The 24222-nt window shown below is 35.3% G+C and overlaps 1 protein-coding gene and 1 non-coding gene across 2 annotated transcripts in view; both read right to left on the bottom strand.

Moving 5' to 3' along the window:
- Positions 1-1056, bottom strand: part of LOC18448144 (uncharacterized) — a 28762-nt gene extending 27706 nt beyond the window's left edge. Inside the window, exon 1 of the transcript XR_016056713.1 lies at positions 525-1056. This is a non-coding gene — a transcript (uncharacterized LOC18448144). The remainder of the gene's footprint in view (positions 1-524) is intronic.
- The window catches only part of LOC18448141 (cytochrome P450 90D2), a 38706-nt gene that overhangs the window by 7912 nt on the left and 6572 nt on the right, over positions 1-24222 (bottom strand). The window lies entirely within an intron of this gene.

Below are 24222 nucleotides of genomic sequence, written 5' to 3'. Positions count from 1 at the left end.
CAAAAAACCCAATTGCAAAATAACCAAAACTGATAAGAAAATGAAAATGTTGGTAATTCATGCATTTCCTGTTCGCATAAAAAGATATAATCAAACCAACATCAAATCGGTATATCATAGAAAAAATATATCAGATTTCATGAACCCATAAGCATTATTTATTAAAAAAAGAAAGGTAGCAAAAAGAGCATGGTAGCTACAACATTCATAAGCTAAGTAAAACACAACAAACCAAAAAAAAACTAATATTCCCACAGTTATCTATTAGGGAAAAAAACTCCCACACTAGATACATTGAGAAACTCCTGTAGCATTTCATTCACAACAAAGAAAAAGGGGACACCAAATCTAAAGCAATTTCAGAAAAAAAAAAAGCAAAGCAATTTCAATAAATAATGGGAACAAACGAAACCATTGACGGAAGAACAAATTCAGGAATGAAAATAAGCAAGCAGTAAGCAATAGCAACTAAACTTCATAGGTTTTCAGAAAACTAAGAAAGAAAGGAGCCCATTAATGTATACCTCACGAAAGATGAAGAACACAGAATCAGAGCTCCTTGCTTGCTCCTCCGTCTTCTTGGACCCTCAAGTGAGAGAGAGAGAAGAGAAGTTTTACAGTACTCAATAGCAAGGATCAGAGGTCAAGGAAGAGATCTGCGAAGAGAGGGGTCTGGCTGAGCGGCTGAGTGCGAAGAGTTTGGCCTGGTTGAGCGGCTGAGTGCGAAGAGAAGCTTTTAGGGCACAATTTTATCGGCGGGAAGTTTTGATATAAACTTCCACTTTCAAGTTCCAAAAAGAGAGAAATTGTAGTCTTCATCCCCACCATTAAGGTTCAACTTGAGGGTTATCCACGCACCTACCCATACGTCCAGCAATGCACCTTCCCATGCATCCATCTTCCATTTGAGTGGATGTGCTGCTGCTGTAAATGCTCATGAAAAGTAAGCAAACCGATCTCCCTCTTTGTTTCATTTCAAGTATAGTATTCATAGGGCCTAGATTGCATAGCTTTGACGGAGTTTTTGAGCATACGATTCGTGAAGTCTCTCTTATTGGCATCCCATGGCCTCGTTTGAGCATCTTAATGCTACTGTAATATTCCCATAACAGTCAGTATCTCTCTTCTCCGGATTCCCATTTAGTGTGTAATGTCCCCTGCATTTGTGATTGCCGTGGGATTTTTGGTATAATTTGGAATATGTTTCTATGATTTGTTGAGAGCCTATCCCTTGCTGTAAAATTGATTCCCACAGAACCTAACTATGAATTATGGATGCAGGTTTGAGCCTTATGCTGCACTCTCCCGTGCCTCTTTGTAGGTAGAATACGATAATAGACCCATGTGTTAAGACTACACCATTTATGTCGGGTTTTAGCCTATTTTCTCCCACTCTCATTGTCCAATATCCCACGTGGGACCATTTAGCCCATGTTTCTCTATGTGCGAGTATTTTGTTAGCGTTGTTGGGTGAGTGTAGCAGCCACTTGTAAATGAATATATATAGTGGGAACTCAGTGGATGTGTGGTCTCGTGTGGATTATACTGAGCAAATTATATTTACTGATATCGGATTGAGCTTTGCGAGTTAGGTCAGTTTGGTTAGGGAAACCAATGTTACCTACGCATAGAAAATAAACTGACAAAAGTTATGATGGGTCATCCCTTCATGAGGTCGGAGTATACCTAGAAGAATGAGCCGAGGGACTGTGTGACTCTTATGTGATGGAGGCCTTCAGAGACGGGACCAAAGCCTCATTCGCGTATCATCACACGACATGCATATTGATAACCCTTTTTCGAAAAAGTGAACTACCTTGATAACCCTTTTTCGGGAAAGTGAACCGCCTTTCAGGGTGAAGCATAAGCATGTGCAAATACAAGAAATAACCATTATGCACGATAGAGCAATGGATTGCATCAGGTCTAGGTGACATTGGTCTCATCTATAGAGGAGAACATTAAATATATAGACTGAGACTATGACCCCTTGCCTATTGGCCAGACTTTGATGATCCGCTAATGATCCTCTGCATGAACTGTGGGTCATGGGCAATGCTGGGTCGGTTTGAGAAAGCAAGTGTAGACCGTAGTCCAGAGTTGAAGGTGGAGTGCCTCAGTGTATATTTGTTCCTAGATCATATGGATCATTTTCCTTCAAAGTATTAATTATGTTTGTTTTAATATTATATGATTATTTACAATTGATCTTTGTATTATTCTAAATATCTAGATATTTTATTTATCAAATTTGGATATGTGAAAACAAATATATTGATTTTACATTGTTTTAAATATTCAAATATGATTTCATAAATTTTTAAAAATTATAATATTAATTATAATATTTAAATATTATATGGGAGGCCCAATAAACTATATAGGCCCACCATGATAATTTGGGTGGGGCCCATTATGTGCCACCTAGGGTCGCAGGTGGCACGCCCCACCTTGAGGGATTTATATTTTGTGGTGCTCAAGCTCAATAGCTTGAGGGAAAAAAAATAATGTTTTGGAAAGCTTGTGCCTTGACGAAATTTTTTAATTAAATTTTTAGCATGTGTGAGAAGGCTTATGCATGAAATAAGAAACGATAATATTATCATATATTAATTTCTTAATTGAATTAATTGATGGGAAAATGGTTTAGAAAATGGGAGATAATGGTTCTAAAACCTTTCATATGATCTTGATGGCCTATCTATAAAATGACTCATGTCTTTCACCCCACAAGTTACTCAATATCAATGGTGCATATTCAATCTTACATGAAGATGCAAGCCATGGAAAATACTAAAAAACCCTAAAACCCTTAATGCACTATAAAAATAGGAGTACCCTACCCAAAATCTCCACACCTAAACTTTTTATCTCTCTCATACCCAACTAAAGGGCATGCCCCACTCTTAGAATCTTTATTTCTCTATCTCAAAAAGTTTCTCTCTCCCTCATGCAAACCTAAGGGGCATGCCCCACTCTCTTCATCTCTTGGAGTTCTCTTATCTCTCCCATCTTTCATCTTATGTTAGAGCTAAGTGTTTGGGGTATGGTAAATGAGATCATATCTCTCAACTAGGTTATCAAAGGGCTTATGGTTGAGTTTTGTGATTGAAAAATAGGGGTTCATGTTTCATTGGTTTGGCTTGGCTTAAACTTGCTTTCTCGATTGAGATTGAAAGTTAACCATTGATCCCGCATCATCGGAAGGTCGTGACTCTGTGTAGGGTGTAAGAAGCTCAATTAAGGTAATCTCCAAGACCATCTTTTGTTTCTTACTTATTCACATATTGTGTTATTTATTCCCAAGCATAGGTAGTGTCTTTTCTTTGTTATTGAAAGAAAGTTATTAAATGGCTTCAAGTTCTTGAGATCTTATTGTATTTTTTTATTATTATTTGAAGTTGTTTTATTGTAAAATGACTACTTATAAGTGATTGAAGCTTTGAAAAAAATAAAAAGAATTAAAAAAGAAGGATATATATATATATATACTCTAGCTAGATCACATGAGACCTTCTTTCATTGGTATCAGAGCTATTGATACTTGTTGCCATTAGGAGTCTTTTCCTTTTTATTTGAGTCTAGATCTAACTTGGGAATAAAATATGGCGGCCCACACCTTTCTCTCCAAGATCCTAAAAGCCAAAAAGTTTGATGGGATCAACTATGTCTCTTGGAAAAAAAAGATAGGGTTTGTGCTCTATGAGGAAGGCTTGTAAGAGATGTTCATTGAGCACCATCCTCTTAGTCCAAGTGACGATTCTTCTCAAGAAATTAAAGATGAGTATACCACTTGGAAATACAAAAACATAAAGTGTAGGAACATCCTATTGTGTGTAATGATCGACTCATACACTTCCGAATACGAGTCCATTGCCAATGCTAAAGAGATCTATGATAGGCATGAGAGGGAGTTTGTGGATCGCCATTAAAATGTACAATGAGTTGAGGATGTCCAAAGGGAGAAACTATTGGACCATGTGCACACTTTTTGTGCGTTAGTCCATGATGTAGAGGTTACGGGCATGAAACCCATGGAGCCTATGCAAATGGTTCATCTCATGAACTCACTACCCAACTCATGGGAGACTTTCATTACTTCCCTCTCCGCTCGAGAAAAGGCCCCAAACTTGGAAGTGCTCATCACGACGCTCAAAAGCGAGAATGAGAGGAGGAACTCAAAGCATGCAACAACACCCATCTCCATACCAACTCAAAAGGAGGTTGTACACATGGTAAAATCGCAACCCTCCTTTAAATCTAAAAAAGGAAATGGTAGATCCAATTTTAGAAAAAAAGAGGATAATAAGAAGAGAGATTTTGGAAATAAGGAGAGGAGGGAGACTAGGACTTGTTTCAATTGTAAGAAGGTGGGCTATATAGCCAAGTTTTGTCGGTCCAAGAAAGTTGGTGGGACTGGCAAGGAGCTTGCTTGTGTGGTTTTTGAGGCATTGCTAGCCAACCCAATGGTACTTCTTGGTGTCTTGATTTGAGAGCTACGGCTTATATCACGGATACCAAGGATGGATTCTGCTCCTGTACTCCCATGGGGCTCGGTGAAAAGCTAAGATTAGGCTACTAGCTCATATGAACATATGAGCCCAATGACCCAGATTAAATCTGAGCCGATCTGACGATCACAGATGTCTGGTAGTACTTGAATTTTATTTTGTTTTTCTACAAAGTTAAATCACTTAAAATTTTAGGAGTGTGTTCATAAAAAATAGTTGAATCTTCGAAAAATATCAGACAAATATTTTACATGAAATAAATTGACCAAAATACCCCAAAAATGTTTCAGGGTTATTTTGGTTATTTTATTTGTCATGAATAAGTTTTTTATATTTTTATTAGGTGCGCCTTGATGAGAAAAACATATGTCTAAAATTTCAAGTGATTTGGATTTGTACAAAAAAAGATTAAAATTAAAACATGAAATGAAGTCGTGACAGTCAAATCGGCCCAAATTCAATCTGGGCTGTTGGGCTCATATGTTCATATGCGCTAGTGGGTTAATCCCTACTTTTCTTATATATATATATATATATATATATATATATATATATATATATATATATATATATATATATATATATATATATATATATATATATATATATATATATATATATATATATATATATGGGAAGGAACCAAATGATTGATGTGCTAGGAGTCGGGGATTATGAGCTGAAATTGAAGAGCGGGAGCGTATTGATCATAAAGCAAGTACTTTATGCTCATGATATGATGAAATGCTTGTTTGTGGTTTCCAAGAAAACTAGAACGGGTTTTGTCACTACTTTTGTTAGAGATAAGGTGGTAGTCAAGAATGGTAGTAACCATGTTATGACAGATGTCTTATGGACAGTCCTTATGCTATTAAAATGAAAGAAATATTGATTGTCTCGTTCCCAAATGGTTTGGATGCCACCATATGGCATATGCGGTTAGAACACATAAATTTTAAAAGAATCGATAGATTAAAAAGGGATAAGATTCTTCAAAATTATAAAGGAGATTTATCAAAGATGTGTGAGTCTTGTGTGCAAGGAAAATTAACAAGAAAAAATACCATCGGGGCAAAAAGAGCTACTAATTTATTAAAAATCATTCATAATGACATATGTGGTCCTATGAATGCGGTTACCAAAAGTTGCAAAAGATATTTCATCACTTTTATAGATGATCACTTACAATATGGTCATGTATACCTAATGCATACTAAATCCAAAGCCTTAGAAAATTTTAAGGAGTATAAAGCCGAGGTAGAGAACTAAATAAGTTTGAAAATCAAAGTCCTAATAACTGATAGAGGAGGGGAATACTCAGCTAAGCTTTTCAAAGACCTATGTGTAAAAAATGGAACAATCTATCAATACATTATGCCCCACTTACTCCTCACAAAATATTTACGGGTCGTACTCATTCCCTTGATCACCTTAGAGTATAAGGATGCTCTGTTAATGTCTTAATCCCATACCAAAATAGGACTAAACTTCAACTCAAAACTATTAAATCCATATTCATTGGCTATTATGACCATAGTAAGGGGTATCGATTTTAGAATTTTGAAACCGGGGCTGTTATTGAAAGCCGCGATGGTCACTTTTTTGAGGAAGAGTTCTTTGAAAAAAGATTGAGTTATAAACAAGCCGACCTCTTTAAGGAAGCAAGAAACAAGGGTGTGTTTCAAGAACGTGAGCCAGAAACCTCCAATCCACTTGAACATGAACCTCCATCCTCTAATCAACTTGAACTTGAACTCGAACCAAGAAGAAATTATCGAATTTTTTACTTGGGGGAACACTTTGATAGGGTTGGGGATGACCTTGATGTTGAGTTTAAATAAAAAGGAATATTATATAGAAGCCATGAAAGATGAATATGCCTTTATAAAACAAAGCCATGTTTAGGAATTAGTTTCTCCACCTCGGGACCATAAGGCTATAGGACGCAAGTAGATCATTAAAAAGAAATTGAACTCAGAGGGGAAAATAAAAAAATACAAAGCCAAACTTGTAGCCAGAGGATTCACCCAAAATGAATGGATAGACTATGATGAAACCTTTTCTTCAATTGTTAAGTTTTTATCTATCCGAATCCTTATAGCCATAGCCGCCCATTTTGATTTTGAGGTTCATCAAATGGATGTGAAAGCAGCATTCCTAAATAGGGATTTAGAGAAATAAATTTGTACGAAACAACCCAAGGGATTTGAGAAAAAAGGGAAGGAAAACCTATTATGCATATTTAATAAATCCTTATATAGCTTAAAAAAAATATCGCAACAATGATACATAAAATTTCAAGAGACCCTAGCTCTTACAAAGTTCTCTACGAATGAGTTTAACTATTGTATCTATCAAAAGATCAGTAGAGGTGATGTGATGTATATTTCATTGTTTGTGGATGATATGCTAATCGTGAGTAGCTCGATTGCCCTAGCAGTAGAGACGAAAACATTCATTGCACAATACTTTGATATGAAGGATCTTGAGGAAGCTTCACATGTGTTAGGCACCATGATGATAAGAAACAGAAGAGAGAGAACCATCCAACTTTCTTAGGCAACCTATTGTAAGGGGATACTGAAAAAGTTTGAGACGGATAAATGTAAGCCCATGCCTACCCTAATAGACAAAAAGACGAAGCTTAATAATAAAATGTGTCATACCAAAGATGAAGAAATAAAAACTATGGAGAGAGTACTATATAGAAGGGTGATGTGATCCCTTATGTATGTCATGACGGGAATAAGGCCCAATTTGTCTTTCATCATAAGAATGGTGCGTTGATTCCAATGTAACCCTGGGATTGAGCATTAGAAGGTGGTAAAGAGAATCCTCAAATATTTGAAAGGGGTCATGAATTACACGCTTACATACAGATGATGAACTGAAATTGCAATTGAGGAGTATTCAGATGTAAGCTATCTCACAGATCCATATGATGTGAAGTTCACATCTGGATATGTGTTCATATTTGAAGGGGGTACAATTTCTTAGAAGTCAAAGAAATAAGATGTTGTGGCATTATCCACCATGAAGGATGAGTACGTGATATGCTATTTGGTAGCCAAGGAGGCCGTATGGATCAAAAAATTTCTTAATTGACTTAACTTTCACCCCATGTGTTGTGAGGCAGTACAGAGTTTTTGAGACAACACGGTGGCGATATATGTGTCAAAAGATGCACGTTTCCATAAGAACTCAAACATATAAAGCCGTGCTTCTATCACTTGCGGAACGAGGTGAGATTGAGAGACATCAAGATTAGTTCTATTTCCATATAGCTGATGATTGCAGACCCTCTGACAAAGGGGGTCGCCTCTAATGTTTTTGTGAGACATGTAAGAGAGATAGGGACGAGAGAAACCGAGAAAGAGAGAATATAATGCCTTTAAAAGTCAAGTGGGAGATGTTAGATGAGTGTGGTTATTAAAAGCCTTATGTATGCTTGTAAATGAATTTATATAGTGGAACATGAACTCAGTGGGAGTGATACTAAGCAAATTATATTTGATGATATCGGATTGAGCTTTACGAGCTAAGTTAGTCTGGTTGGAAAAAATACATATTATATAGGCATAGAAAATAAATCGATAAGCATTATGATGGATCATCCCTTAATGAGGCCGGAGTATGCCCAGAAGAGTGAGCGAGGGACCATGTGATCCTTGTGTGTGATGGATGCCTTCAGAGATAGGGCCAAAGCCTCATCCGTGTACCATCACATGGCATACACATTGCTTGTTGTTTTCTGAAAAGCAAACCACATTTCAAGGTGAAACGTGTGTATGTACGAGAGATAATCCTTATGCACCATCGAGCAATAGATTACATCAAGTCTAGGTGACCTTGGTTTCGTTTCTAAGGAAAAACTTGAAATCCATAGACTGAGACTACGACCCGGTACCTATTAACTAGACTTTGGTGAACCTCTAATAATCCCCTGCATGGACTATGGATCATGGGCAACGTTGAGTCAGCTTGAGAAAGCAAGTGTGGACCATAGTCTACAGCTGAAGGTAGAGTGCTCCGGTGTATATTTGTTCATAGACCATATGGATCATTTTCCATTAAAGTATTTAATTATGTTTGTTTTAATATTATATGATTATTTAGAATTGATATTTGAATTTTTTTTTAAATTCTCTGGATATTTTATTTATCAAATTTGGACTTGTGACAACATAGATATTGATTTTACATTGTTTTAAATATTTAAATATGATTTTAGGAATTTTTAAAAATCATAATATTAATTTTAATATTTTAAATATTTGTATGGGAGGCCCAATAAACTATATGAGCCCACCATGACAATATGGGTGGGGCCCATTATTTGCTAACTAGGGTGGCACGCCCCACCTTAAGGGGTTTCTATTTTGTGGTGCTCAAGCTCTAAAGCTTGAGGGAAAAAAAAGTAATGTTTTGGAAAGCTTATGCCTTGACGAAATTTTTGAATCAAATTTTAGTATGTGTGAGAAGGCTTATGCATGAAATAAGAAAGGGTATTATTATCATATATTAAGTTTTTATTTGAATTCATTGATGGAAAAATGATTCAGAAAATTGAGGATAATGGTTTTAGCACCTTCCATATGACTTTGATGACTTTTCTATGGAATAGACGGCTCATATCTCTCATCCCACAAGTCACTTAAGATCAATGGTGCATATTCAATCTCACATGAAGAGGCAAGCCATGGAAAATATTAAAAAACCCTAAAACCCTTGATGCACTACAAAATTGAGAGTACTCTACCCAAAATCTCTACACCTAAACTTTCTATCTCTCTCTCTCTCTCAAACCCAACTAGGGGGCACACCCCACTCTTAGAATCTCTCTCTCTCTTAGAAAGTTTATATCTCGCTCATGCAAACCTAAGGGGCATGCCGCATGCTCTTCATCTCTTGGAATTCTCTCATCTTATGTTGGAGCAAAGTGTTTAGGGTATGGTAGATGAGATCCTATCTCTCAACTAGATTATCAAAAAGGCTTCACCTATGCTTGAGTTTTGTGATTGAAAAATAGACCTTCATATTTCATTGGTTTGGCTTGGCCTAAACCGACTTTCCTAGGTCAGATTGAAGGTTGATCATTGATCTCGCGCAATCAGAAGGTGGTGATTCGGTGTGAGGTGTAAGAAGCTTGGTTGATATAATCTCGGGCACCCTCTTTTGTTTTTTGCTTATTTACTTATTGTGTTCTTTATTCCCAAGCATATGTAGTGTCTTGTCTTTGTTATTGAAAGAAAGTTTATTGAATGGATTCAAGTTCTTGAGATCTTATTGTATTCTTTTTTTTATTTTATTTGAAGTTGTTTTATTGTAAAAGAGACAACTTGTAAGTGATCTAAGTCGTGAAGAAAAGAAAGAGAATTGAAAATAAAGGGACAAAAAAATACTCCAGTTAGATCATACGAGTCCTCCTTTCATATATGACATTTTATATATGCTTCTCGTGATTAGATCTTAGCCATACCTTTTGCGCTATCAATTAGAAGTGATAACAATGTACTTAAACGTTCCATTCGTTGTGCGGTAATTGAAAAATTAAATTGGCTTCGCAAGTCCTTGTCAAACTCATGCACATTTGGTTCTATTTGATTGTCTTCTTTGTTCTTCTAAGTGTATTGCAAACTAGAAGTGTTATAATAAAGCTAGCTGCTCCATTGTAAAATTATTATTGGAAGTTATTTAGTTGAAGACAACTGTACTTAGCAAACTTTTATTTTTAGTAGTTGTGGAGATTGGAGTTTTGTAAGCATTTGGAAAGTGAATTGATTTTTTATTTTTATTTTGTACACCTTGTGTGGAGTTATGGCACTACGACAATACCACATACCCTTAAGGTTTAAGTTGAAATACCAAACCTATGCCCCATCTAAAAAGACTTACAAATGTGCACAAACTAGTTGTTTTTCATATTTAATAGAAGTAAATTTATAATTTCATAAAATAACACATTTAGATGTTGCTCACTTCAAACAACAATTTAACAAAGGACAAGGGGGAACCCATAAAATTACAAGAAAACAAAATAAAATAAAAGCTTACCTAGCCGTTGGTGACACGAAAGAATTTTTATTTTAAAAAAATTAATATTCTTTTTTTTGTATTTTTCTTAGGGATAGGAAGAGATAAATAGGTGGGGTGTGAGTTTTTGGTGCGTGAGTTGTTTTGGGAAGTCTCGTATAGAGATTCACATGAGATAAAATAGGGAGAAGAGATTGAGAGAAAATAGGGATAAGATATTTACGTTTGTGTGTGTGTGTGAGAGAGATAGTGTGAGTTTTAGGGCATGGGAGAGTGAGAGTTTAGAGAGAAAAGGGAGTTATATTTATTTTGGTTTTTTTTTGTTTGTTTGTTTGTTTTTTTTTTTTCTAAAGTCTATTCAAAGGGAAGAAGTTCCTCATTGTAAAGAGGAGAGATTGTAATTGAGTAAAATTGATCTTGTGATAAGATCTTTTTTAGGTGAAATCCCTTAGAGATCTAGAACGAGTGTATCTTTTCTCAACTTTTTTTATTTTATATTCTATTATTTTAGATTTATTTTCTTCCCGCATCAGTTGATTGGATCAATACGCTTGGAAACCCAGAGTTGGTGCCCCTATAAGACCGCGGGCTATTCACCACGTGCTCCTTCACTTTTTTACTTGAAGAGTAACTAGGCATTTCTCCTTAGGGCTTAGATTAATAATAAAAATTAGGGTTTGATTGCTGAGAATTGAAATTAGTATGGTCCCCCCATAGGTTTGGAATTTTCTTAGATCTAGGATTTAGGCTAGCCTATGGGATTTTTAGGTATTTTCTTAAGAATTTTCTAGGGATTTTTGGGTTGTAGGGTTTTGGCTAATTTCCCTAGTTTTTTATGCTTTCCTAATTTTCGAGGGAACTTTTTCTTTTTTGAGATTTTTCTATAGTTTTGGATTTTTTTTTTTTTTTAATTTTTGGAATTTTTCTATGATTTTAGATTTTTTTTTATAATTTTTGGAATTGTTTTGATGATTTTTGGTTGATTTTTCTATGGGGCCCAAGGGGTTTATATAAGCTTTGGTCATAGGCATCTTTAGGAGATATTTTTCTTTAAAAAACAATATTTGACTCATCAAAATTTGTCCAAAAACCAACCCTGAATCTCCCAAAAAGATCAAGAACCTTCCAGAACCGTATCCAAGGACTAAAATAGAATTTATAGGAACATATTTTTTCGATTCATAACTTTTGAACCCTATATTAGATTTGAGCGAGTCTTGGACTGTTCGAATTCTCTTGACCTCCTCTTCAATTTAGAATCAAATTTGATAAAATTTGAGTTGGTTTTTAAGGGTTTACAGAGCTGGAACTTTTGGATATTTGTTTTCAAGCTTTCAGGTCTCGAGCTGGTTTCAGGGTAGTTCCTTATGTTTATTAGGCTTGGGGTTATCTAGGATGACAAATTAGAGGTATTAGATAAGTACAAATTCTAGGTTTTAAGTCCGAGAAAGTAACTACGGTTTACTAAGCTATAGTAGTCCCTAGGGTTTAGAAACTCAAAAAAAAATAGCCAATTCCAAAATTGGGTGCACAGGAATAAACTTGAAACTTGTAGACACTACAATGAAATTTTGGCCAAGGGAGTTCCCCAAAACTTATGACCTTGTACCCTGGTTAGCTTCGCTGACTTAAAACCTAGGGTTTAAACTTACCCAATTCCCTAAAATAGTCATCCTGGAGAACCCAAAGCCTAATAAATATTGGAGACTAACTTGAACACCAATCAAACACCCAGATGCTTGAAAATTGATACTATGAGATCCTAGCTTGGTAGACCCTTAAAAAATCACTCAAATTGGATGAAAGTTGGATCCAAATTATAGAAAAGGTCACAAGTTTTCCATCGGTCAAAAAATTGCTTAAGTTTGTTACGATTTGAAAATTATGGCCCGAACAAATTTATTTGCTGAAATTCCATTAATGATCCCTACTATGTTATTAGGCCACGACCAGCAGTGGGTCGCGCATATTTTTAGGTCTTAAAATTATTCAAAAAAATACTAAGAGTCTTTGGGAACTTTTTAGAGGTCTCAGGGGTATTTTAGGCTGGTTCTTTGACGGGTGAAACCCTAGAAAACTAAAAGAATATTCCTAAAAAGATGTCTAGAGCCTAAGCCTATGTAAATCCCTGTAACCCCTATAGAAAAATCGTCCAAAAATTCCAAATTCCCTAAAAAACATAGGAAAATAACCTAAAATCTATAATCACATTGGGAAAAAAACCATGAAAAATCCTACAAAATTCCTTTAGAAGTTAGGAGCCTAAAAGTATTGGAAAATTCTAAAAAAATCCCAAAATATTCCCATAGGCTAGGAACCCCTAGATCTAGGAAAGCCCTTGAAAAAGCCTAGGTTAGAATCCTAAGCTAAAATCTCTTCAAAAAGTTATCTAAAAATTCTAAAAATAAAACCCTAGGAACAAAATCTCTTAGACCCAAAAACCTTTAAAGCCAATTCTTCAAGAATGGGAAGAAAATGCACCAAATGTATAAATCAACCCACAGTCATAATACAGGCCCCAACTCCGGGTTTGTTTATTGTTTATTCCTTAATTTCCTAGTTAAGCTTTAGATTTTTGCTTTTAAAGATTTAATTGTTATCGGGATATATAAAAACTATAAAGAGACTATTTTATCTTGTGTACATGGAGGTCACAATTATTCTCACTCATTAGATGTTAAATCGGATGGCTTGCAGTCAGTCACAAAGTTCAAAAATTTATTTTTTAGAATTTATGTCTATTCAATGGTACTCTTACAACCATGCATTTTGAAATATAAGGTACAAGAATGAGTGTGATCCATGTATAAAAGATAAAAATGTGCGGTTTGTGTAGAGCTGAGGCTCTAAACAATCAAAGTAAAACACATCTTCAAATGGTGGCGAGAAATGTAGTTTCAAAACTGAAATCTTTGTGATAGCCTTAAAATATAGGAAAAATTACATACATATCCATTATAGTTTCCGTTATTACGACTTTATCAAATAGTTTCTGTTATTACCATTGTATCCATTTTTTTTATATCAAAACAGAAATTTTTTAAAAATATAACTTTACACTTTTTCAGTTGTTGAACACCTAAATTCAAAGTATTTTCGGTTATTCAACAACTGAAAATACACCAATTTCGGTTCTTTTCTTGAAGAATCGTCAAGAACCGAAAATGTTTTCTCTCCTGTGGTCGTATTTTCTCTACCTCTCCGAAGCCATAGTTATCCGATAAAATCAAAGGGGAACAACTAGTTTGAGCCCCTAAATTTAGGAAAAATGATTAGAAGATTACAAGAAATCTTACAGCTTATTTTCTCTCTACCTCTTTGAAGTCATGGTTATTCGATAAAATCAGGGGAACAATTAGTTTGAGTCCCTAAATTTAGGTAAAATATCAGGGATTATGAATTTATCAAAGTGAAGGGGAGAGAGAGAGTTAAAAAAAAAAAAAACCATTTTTACCAATGTAATGTAGAGAGAGGTTGATAGAAGATACACTGACCCACAAGTGAGAAAAAACATTTCGGTTCTTGAAGAATCGAAAATTTTAAATTTGATGAACAGAAACTATTCGGTATAGCCATAATAACAGATATATATGTAATTTTTTTTAAAATATATTATCAAATTTTAAGCTTAAAAAATAGTGTAGATTGAGGAGATCTATTAAAAACTTAAAAATTGACAGTAAAAAAAATACGTTATAAAATGTATTATTTCCAAAACATGAATTTAATATTTTCAAAACTTGAAATTTACTTTTTTTTTTTGTCATGTCGATGCATCTTGATGTTAAGATGTTCAATTTGAAGATATTTGGGCATCAAAACAACTTTGAAATTTTATTTAATTTAATATTTCCAAATGGTCTCGTACTATTAAAAATCGTTTAAATCAGCTCAGATTTAATATTTTCGAATGGTCTTGTTACTATTAAAATAAACATGAATTTAATATTTCCAAATTGTCTCGTACTATTAAAAGTCGTTCAAATCAGCTCAGATTTGGTTCTATTTTAGGTCTGTAATTTTACTGGCTCGATATCCAAATCTTTAACAGTTTGGCACAATCTTGAGCGGATTTCATTCGAGATCTCATCAGATTTGGCGCGTTAACAAAACCTTTGTCTATCCTTCACTGAGGGTTTATCTTACTCCAAGATATTTTTCAACGAGGCTGGCATGGCATGGCATCTTGACTTTTCTATTGTTTTTCTTTTTTGACAGGTAACTATGTTACAAGCTAGACATGGCCTTAAGGATGTTGAACAAGTTTAAGGATGGGCCATTTATGAATTGACTGTTGCATATGGTAGGTAGATAAGCTACTACTGTTGCTTCTCATGACTTGCATGCATTCCACCTTTTGGTGGGTAAAAAAATCCATCTTTTTGTTTTTCCTCTAATGATGGTGGATCTCTGATAAATCGATCAATGAGAAGGATTACGATTTCATGCTAGGATGTAAACAATTGAAGTTTGCTAGACGAGTATTGCCTGTGATCGATGACCATTTTTGATAACCATGGTTTTATCTAGTCTTCTTTAGTTCCCATATTTTTATGTTATTTAAGACGTGATAACATGGTTAGTATGCCTCAAACTTCAAATCATAGGACTTGGGTAAAAAATAAACATGATCATGAGGAAACAATTATGAAAAATATCTTGCAAAGAAAAGTATCAATTGATCAAAGAGGAATATATAAATTTTTCCATGCTTTGACAGATGATTAACACATAATTCTTATGTGATGGAATTCCCCGTATTTTTGCTCTCTGTTAGTTTTGAGTGGTTACCCTCTATGCAGGATGCGCACACCAAGATATCTACCTAGGTCATTAGAAACCTATAACAATATGAGTTCTCATATCCTTTTGCTGTAAGTGATCTGTGGTGATCAGATGAGATACTATTTAGTCTAGATCATTAAAGGGTGTTCTTTGGAAGGTTTAATCATGTAAGGATGATCTGTGGTTCCCATGGAGATGACTTGATAGGTACCACATAGTAAATCATAAGTCGGGGAATTTCCTTTGCATAAGCACATTATCTTTTATTCCTATTATAAATGAAGATCATCGTGTTATGTGGTTAACATTATGTTTCTGAATCCATCACTAAGATTGTAGGCAAGGAACATCATAGTACTCGGTGCACGTAGCTATTTCAGGAAGTCATTCCCTGAGGGTTGTAGAGCTGAGACTTTTCTACCTTGTCAGGAGGGGTTCGTTACTTTTAGCTTCACTTTAGTAGCTTTTTTGTGGCATGAGAAGTAATGTGTTCCATGTACAATTTGACGTGTTTTGTTAATTAGTCCCAACCTTATGTTTCTGCCATATGATCGAGCATATGAAGTTTGGACCGAGCTTGTTTTCCTGGTAACGGCATTTTCTCTGATCATCTGCTCTCTCTGGTTTGCTCATCATTCACAATCTGCCAGAGTTCTCATCATCTTACGAAGGTGGATTACAAGGTTTATTTTTTGTTAGTATAATGTCTTATAGGTGACCTTCCTAAAGTTATTGTAAGCTTGGATTGCAGGTAACATGGAGTGCCCTAATGTCCTTCCATTATACATAGACCAGAACAGTGAATTATAACAAACAAATATATTTTGGAATAGAAGAAGTAGTTTGGACTCACGACCTTCATGGGTGTTAGGTTCAGTTCCTGATGGTATCTCTAGAACCTATGGACCCTGGGTAACATAGGAAAACTGAAGATGCAAGTCTCTTACTAGTTTTTGCATGTCAAGTGCCATAAAGTTTTAAACTAAGTTCTTTATATTAGGTGGGCTGCATTTGCGAGAGTAATTGGGAAGATGCTTCAAGGTAGGATCTGATCCTGTTGCTAATGTTAATGACTCTTGTGGTCAGTAATATACTGGATCCCTTTTGAACTATGAAGTTAAACATGCTTGCAGAAGCTAATTTGGTAGGGTAATCTCCCAGGAATCTTAATCTTGTACCCATAGTTACAGGTATCTTAGCTATGGAATGAAGAAAGCTAATATTAGAAAATTAAAAGAAAGCTAATATTGGAAAAATTAAAATATGATAAAGATCTATTACTTATTATTATTATTATTTATTAGTGAAGGTCAGTACTACTACTACTAATACCACCACCTCTACTAGTTAGGGTATACTATTACTACTACTACTACTACTACTACTACTATTTCTATTGTCAGTATCATTACTGACAAGCAGTACTAATAATGCTTGCAGTTTGTTCATCTAAGTATTACTGTTGGGTTAATCTCACTCTGGCTCTGATAAGTTCTAGTGCACGGCTATTATAACCACAGTCATAGAAGGTTATTTCTTGAATGCTGGATTCTAGAAAACCTGAACCTTTGTTGGGGATCAATTCAAATATTTTGAGGCTTTTTTTGAATGTTAATAAAGGCAAGAACCACGCAAGGTTTACTGCCAATGATGTATAATTTCTAGAGTGATGATATAAGCATGTCATGACATTCTCTAAATATAGATTGGCTAGTGGCCTCGGAGAGCTTGGTCAAGGATGTGCACAAAAAAGTATCTACCTATGTTAGTGTTGAGTGCACATACAAGTAGGGCAAGCATGACATGCTCTCGGTTAGTTTTGAGTGGTTACCCTCTATGAAGGATGTGCACACCAAAGTTATCTACCTACTTCATTAGAAATCCCTATAACAAGATGAGTTCCCATGTCGTTTTGCTGAAGTGATCTGTAGTGATCAGATGAGGTCCTATTGAGCCTAGATCATTTTTAATCATGCGAGGATGATCGGTGGTTCTCATCAAGAGGACTTGATAGATACCACATAATAAATCATAAGGTGGGGAATTCCCTTTGCATTAGCACATTATTTTTTATTCCTATTATAAATGAAGATCATCGTGTTTTGTAGTTAAGATTATGTTTCTGGATCCATCAATAAGATTGTAGGCAAGGAACATCTTAGTACTTGGTGCACATAGCCATTTCAGGAAGTCATTCCCTGAGGGTTGCAGAGCTGAGAATTTTCTACTTTGTTAGGATGGGTTCATTATTTTTAGCTTGATTTTAGTAGCTTTTTGGTGGCATGAGAAGCAATGATTTCCATGTATAATTTGATGTGTTTTTGTTAATTAGTTCCAACCATGGTTTTTAGACTTGGCCTCAGCCAATTTCCTCGGCGTCACCCTATTGTCGAGGCCGAGGAGCCTTGAGTCAATGGTACAAGTGGTTTTCTACCCCGTGAATGAACAAGACTCGATGTCAAATGAGAATACTCAGCACAAAATTGCTGAAACTCACCCTAGTATGGCGATTTCACAGATAGAACTCGGTTTTCAAAATATAGAAAGTTCTTTGAATTGAAAAATCGAAATTTTGGACTGATTTTGATGGATTATTGGAACCTTTCTGTATTTTAACAACAACCAAATCTCTATGATACGATTTGGGTTTATAAAAACCCAAATCGAACAAGATTTCATCACGAAATTAGTGTTCTTTGAGCAGAAAATAGAAAATTTGCCAATCTTTTCTATTCTCTCTGATTTCTCCACCAAATTGACTGGTTATTAGGTTTTTCTCAATATATTGAAATTACCTACAAAATACCTGTGCTGATTCGCAAATTTGTCAAATTCAATCATTGTAATTTTTCGGTTTTAGGGTTCTTTGTGCACAATTTTTTTTGCCAAACCTCTCTATTCTTGCTTATTTCTACACCAAATCGGATGAGTTTTGGTTTGTTTTGAAGCTTTTGAAATCAGCTTCAAAATCCCTCTACAGATCTGTGGTTTATTTTCGCCATTATCAACTGATTTCATGCATCAAAGATGTAAAATTGATGATTTGTCAAAAAATCGCCAAATCTATTATCTCGCTCTAATTACTCAACAATTTTTTCTGATTTTTAGTTTGTTTTGAAGCTTTTGAAATCATATTCAAAGCCTTACAGATCCATGGTTTTTTTGCTCCAATATCGATTGATTTCGTGGATCAAAGAGGTGATATCGATGAACTATCAAAAAATTGTAAAATCTATTATTTCTCTCTAATTTCTCAACAATAATGTTTTGGTTATTATTATTTCTTTAAGATATTGAAATAACTTGAAAACCTTATATCGGTTTGCGCTTTTTTACTCCAATATCGATTGATGTAGTGCATCATATAGGTAGCATTGATGAACTGTAAAAGTTCAGCTATATCTATTGTTTCTCTCTAATTACTCAACAATGTTTTCTGATTTTTATTTGTTTCGAATTTATTGATATCAGCTTCAAAAGCTCTTATAGATTCGCCTTTTTTTTGCTCTAATATCAATTGATTTTATGCATTAAAGAGGTAATACTGATGAGCTGTCAAAAAATTGCGAAATCTATTATTTCTTTCTAATTTTTGAACAATAATTTTGTGATTATTATTATTTTTAGATATTAAAATAAACTTGAAATCTCTTATATTGGTTTACGTTTTAGGAAAATTACATAAATATCCGTTTTAGTTTCCGTTATTACCAAAATACCAAATACTTTCTGTTATTACTGATATGTCCGTTTTTTGGACTTCATAACAAATTTTTTTTAAAAAAGACCAAACTAGCCATCTTTCGGTTTTTCAAGAAATGAAATTGTCTCTTGTGGGTCCTTTGCATATTCTCTCACTACCTTTCTCTCTCTCTTCCTCTTCCACTAAGAAACCAGTCTACGCGATTTGGCAAAGGTAGCCTCTGGATTAACCACATGGAAACATGTTGCGATCTCAGACGCTTTGCTCACAAATGAGGTTTTGGTCATGAGAAAGATTGTTGCAGATGTTTCTCCTCACCCCAATGTGATCCACTCATATGATGTTTATGAGGATCAAGGTGGGGTTCATTTAATTTTGGAGCTTTGTTCAGCTTCCTCAGGGCACCATTGGAGCTAGAAAGTTTGGAACACCTAAGCAAGACTTCAATGAGATTCAAAGCCATCTTTCATTTTCTAAGCGATCTCAGCCTCACAGGGTTTTGGTTGAAGCCAGAGGCCTGATTCAAAGAAGTTGTAGAGCCTCTTAATTGATGATGTACAAGAAGAGACCCCTGTTCCAAAGAAGCCCTATTCTCTTGGACCCAAGATCTCAGATTGGGATTCTCAGAGAGCTCAATGGTTCGAACAAAACCCTTCTTTTCCCAATTTCATTAGACCCAAGAAACCTAGGGTTTTACTTGCTACAGGGTCTGCCCCTAAAGCTTGCAAGGATTCAGTAGATGATCATTGAAGATTATGGACTTTGGGCTTAGTTCAATGGAGGATTTCACCAACCCAATTGATAGTGGTCGAGAGAGAGAGAGAGAGAGAGAAAATATGCGGAGGACCCACAAGAGAGAATTTTTTTCAAAAAACCAAAAATTTTAGAATTTCGGTTTTCAAAAATTGAAATTGGCTTGATTTCGGTTTTTGAAAAACTGAAAATGGGTAGTTTCATCTTTTTTAAAAAAATTGCAAAATCTATTATTTCTTTCTAATTTCTTAACAATAATTTTCTGATTATTATTATTTTTAGATATTGAAATAAACTTGAAATCTCCTATATTGGTTTGCTTTTTGCGAAAATTATATAAATATCCGTTTTAGTTTCCATTATTACCAAAATATATAATACTTTACGTTATTACTGATATATCCGTTTTTTGGACTTCATAACAATTTTCTTTTTAAAAAGACGAAACTAGGCATTTTTCTTTTTTTCAAAAATCGAAATCAGGCCAATTTCAGTTATTAAAAAACCGAAAATTTTAAATTTTCAGTTTTTCAAGAACCGAAAATTTCTCCCTAGTGGGTCCTTTGTGTATTCCCTCTCTACCTCGCTCTCTCTCTCACTTCCACTGAGAGATTTGGAAAAGCAGCCTCTGGATTAACCACATGGAAACAGGTTGCGATCTCAGATGCTTTGCTCACAAATGAGATTTTGGTTATGATAGATTGTTGAAGATGTTTCTCCTCACCGCAATGTGATCCACTTATATGATGTTTATGAGGATCAAGGTGGGTTCATTTGATTTTGGAGCTTTGTTCTGGTTCCTTGGGGCACCATTGGAGCTGAAATGTTTGGAACACCTGAGCAAGATTTCAATGAGATTAAAAGCCATCTTTCATTTTCTAAGCGATCTCCGGTTCATAGGGTTTTGGTTGAGGCCAGGGGCCTGATTCAAAGAAATTGCAAAGCCTCTTAATTGATGATGAACCAGAAGAGACCTCTGTTTCAAACAAGCCCTATTCTCTTGGACCCAAGATATCAGAAAGCTCAATGGCTCGAACGAAACCCTTCTTTTCCCAATTTCATTAGACCCAAGAAACCTAGGGTTTTACTTGCTACAGGGTCCGCCCCTAAGCTTGCAAGGATCCAATAGGTGATATTTGAAGATTGTGGACTTTGGGCTTAGTCCAATGGAGGATTTCACTAACCCAATTGAGAGAGAGAGAGAGAGAGAGAGAGAGAGGTAGAGAAAGAATGCACAGAGGATCCACAAGAAAGAAAATTTTTCAAAAAATCAAAAATTTTAGATTTTTGGTTTTTCAAAAATCGAAATTGGCCTGATTTCGGTTTTTGAAAAACAAAAATTAGGTAGTTTCTTCTTTTTTTTAAAAAAATGCAAAATTTATTTCTTTCTAATTTCTCAACAATAATTTTCTTCTTATTATTATTTTTTAGATATTGAAATAAACTTGAAATCTCATATATTGGTTTGCTTTTTGGGAAAATTACATAAATATCCGTTTTAGTTTTTGTTGCTACCAAAATACTGAATACTTGTCGTTATTACTGATATGTCCCTTTTTTGGACTTCATAACAATTTTTTTTAAAAGAGACTAAACTAGCCATCTTCGGTTTTTTTAAAACCAAAATTAGGCCAATTTCGGTTTTTGAAACACCGAAAATTTTAAATTTTTGGTTTTTCAAGAACCAAACAATTCTCTCATGGGGGTCCTTTGCGTATTCTCTCTCTACCTCTCTCTCTCTCTCTTTCATTGAGAAACCAGTCTACGCGATTTGGCAAAGCAGCCTCTGGATTACCCACATGGAAAAAGCTTGCAATCTTAGACGCTTTGCTCACAAATGAGAGTTTGGTCATCAGAAAGATTGTTGAAGATTTTTCTCCTCACCCCAATGTGATCCACTTATATGATATTTATGAGGATCAAGGTGGGATTCATTTTATTTTGGAGCTTTTTGTTCTGCTTCCTCGGGGCACCATTGGAGTTGGAAAGTTTGGAACACCTGAGCAAGACTTCAATGAGATTCAAAGCCATCTTTCATTTTTCTAAGCGATGTCAGCCTCACAGGGTCTTGGTTGAGGCCAAGCTCGATTCAAAGAAGTTACGGAGCCTCTTAATTGAAGATGAGCCAGAAGAGATCCCTGTTCCAAACAAGCCCTATTCTCTTGGACCCAAGATCTCAGATTGGGGTTCTCAGAGAGCTCAATGGCTCGAACAAACCCTTCTTTTCCAAATTTCATTAGACCCAAGAAACCTAGGGTTTTACTTGCTACAGGGTCTACCCCTAAAGCTTGCAAGGATCCAGTAGGTGATAATTGAAGATTATGGACTTTGGGCTTAGTTCAACGGGAGGATTTCACTAACCCAATTGATAGTGGTAGAGAGAGAGAGAGAGAGAGAGAGAGAGAGAGAGAATACATAGATGACCCACAAGAGAAAAGTTTTCAAAACACCGAGAATTTTAGACTTTCGTTTTTTCAAAAACCAAAAATTTTAGATTTTTGTTTTTTCAAAAATAAAAAATTTTAGATTTTTGTTGTTTAAAAAATAGAAAATTTTAGATTTTGGTTTTTTCAAAAACTGAAATTGGCCTGTTTTTCAGTTTTTGAAAAATCGAAAATGGTTAGTTTCATTTTTTTTTTTAAAATTGTTATAACGTTTCAAAAACGGACACATCAATACTAAAAGAAAGTATTCGGTATTTTGGTAATATCTGAAACTAAAACAGATATTTAAGTAATTTTCCCTTGCTTTTTTTAGCTCCAATATCTATTGATTTAGTGCATCATAGAGATAATACAAGCCTAAATTTCTACCTCTTAAGTAACACAAACCTTAATTTTTGAAGCAATTAAAACATATATATTGCAATATGTATTTTTCTTGATATAATTTTCAGCCTTTGCATTAATAGTTCTAAGGGATGACGAGGGAGGATCAATTTTGGCAGTATGGAGAGGAGCTCGATGGTAAAGGGAAGGGGTGGGTCTGGTGTAGTTTTTGTGGAAGGGAGGTGACAGGCAGCATTAATCATCTGAAACATCACCTCGCAATAATTCAAGCCATGTGGCAGGGGGCTTGTGGGAGTTAAGGCAGAGATTCAAAACAAAAGGAAGACGGTATAGAGAGAGAAAAGATCATTGAGGATGTAGGGAGGGTATTTTATCAACCCACTCCCCATGACGAGGAGGAGCCCATGATGATGAGGAGGACGAGTTTGAGGCTCAGATGGAGCAGGCTAGGAGGCTACTATAGCAATGTATCAGGATAGACAGATGCAAATCGCCGAGGTGTTTCCTAGACGAGCAAGAGCTTCTAGTTCTCACGCTCCAGTGCTTATAGTAACTCCTGAGCCTCTAGGGTTGAGGCAATCTATCTCATCCCAACATATTACCATTGGCCAGCTATCTACAACCTATCGACACCATCTCGATCCTAACCCTCGATCCTATATCGACCCCAACTCCCGATTCCCGCCCCGACCCCGACTCCTCTAGACTTGACCCCCATGTACTCCAATATCATTAAAAGAAACTTAATCTCTCATGGGGAAAAAAAAAGTCAAAACTATGAGAAAAGCAATTGCGAGATTTTTTTATCATACCGCCACCCCATATTTAGCAGCTAAGTCCCCATATTTTTTAACCCATGGTACATGCTATAGGTGAGGCCGGGCCAAGAGCCAAACTCCCTTCTGCAGAGGAGATTGCAAGGAAGCTCCTTGATGATGAAGTTACCTTAATACAATCACACATCGAAGAATTGAAAAGAGCATGGGATAATGCTAGGATCATGTTTATGTCAGATGGCTGGAAGGATGGACGACGGAGGCATATGGTGAATTTTTTGATCTATTGCCCCAAAGGTATTTTTTCCCACTCTAGTACCTTGGTTGAGATGGAGCAAAAGTAAATGTCACTTTTGCAAGGATCAAAGAGCATCCTTCAGTGAAGAATAGGAAAAAATATGGAAAAATATAGCAAAAGTGGCCGAGTCGATTTTCTGTACCTTTTGACGAACTTAGTTTAAAACTTTATGGCACTTGACATGTAAAAACAAGTAAGGGACTTGCATCTTCAGTTTTCCTATGTTATCCAGGGTAGGAAAATCAACACAAGGTTTACAACTTAGTGCATGTCACTAAGTTATGTAGTTTAGATCATTAAAGGATATTCTTTGATCTTCGTTAAAGGATGTTCTTTGATCCTAGCAAAAGTGACATTTACTTTTGCTCCATCTCGGCCAAGGTATTAGAGTGGAAGCGACATTTACTTTTGCTCCATCTCGGCCAAGGTATTAGGGTGGAAAAAAATTACCCTTGGGGCAATAAATAAAAAAATTCATTATATGCCTCCCTCATCCATTTACTTTTGCTCCATCTCGGCCAAGGTATTAGAGTGGAAAAAAATTACCCTTGGAGCAATAGATAAAAAAATTCAT

This window comes from Amborella trichopoda, chromosome 5 (genome assembly GCF_054954075.1).
Source record: "Amborella trichopoda isolate Santa Cruz 75 chromosome 5, AtrichopodaSantaCruz75HAP2 v2.0, whole genome shotgun sequence".
NCBI classification, from domain to species: Eukaryota; Viridiplantae; Streptophyta; class Magnoliopsida; order Amborellales; family Amborellaceae; genus Amborella; species Amborella trichopoda.
This window is presented reverse-complemented; position numbering and strand designations above follow the sequence as displayed.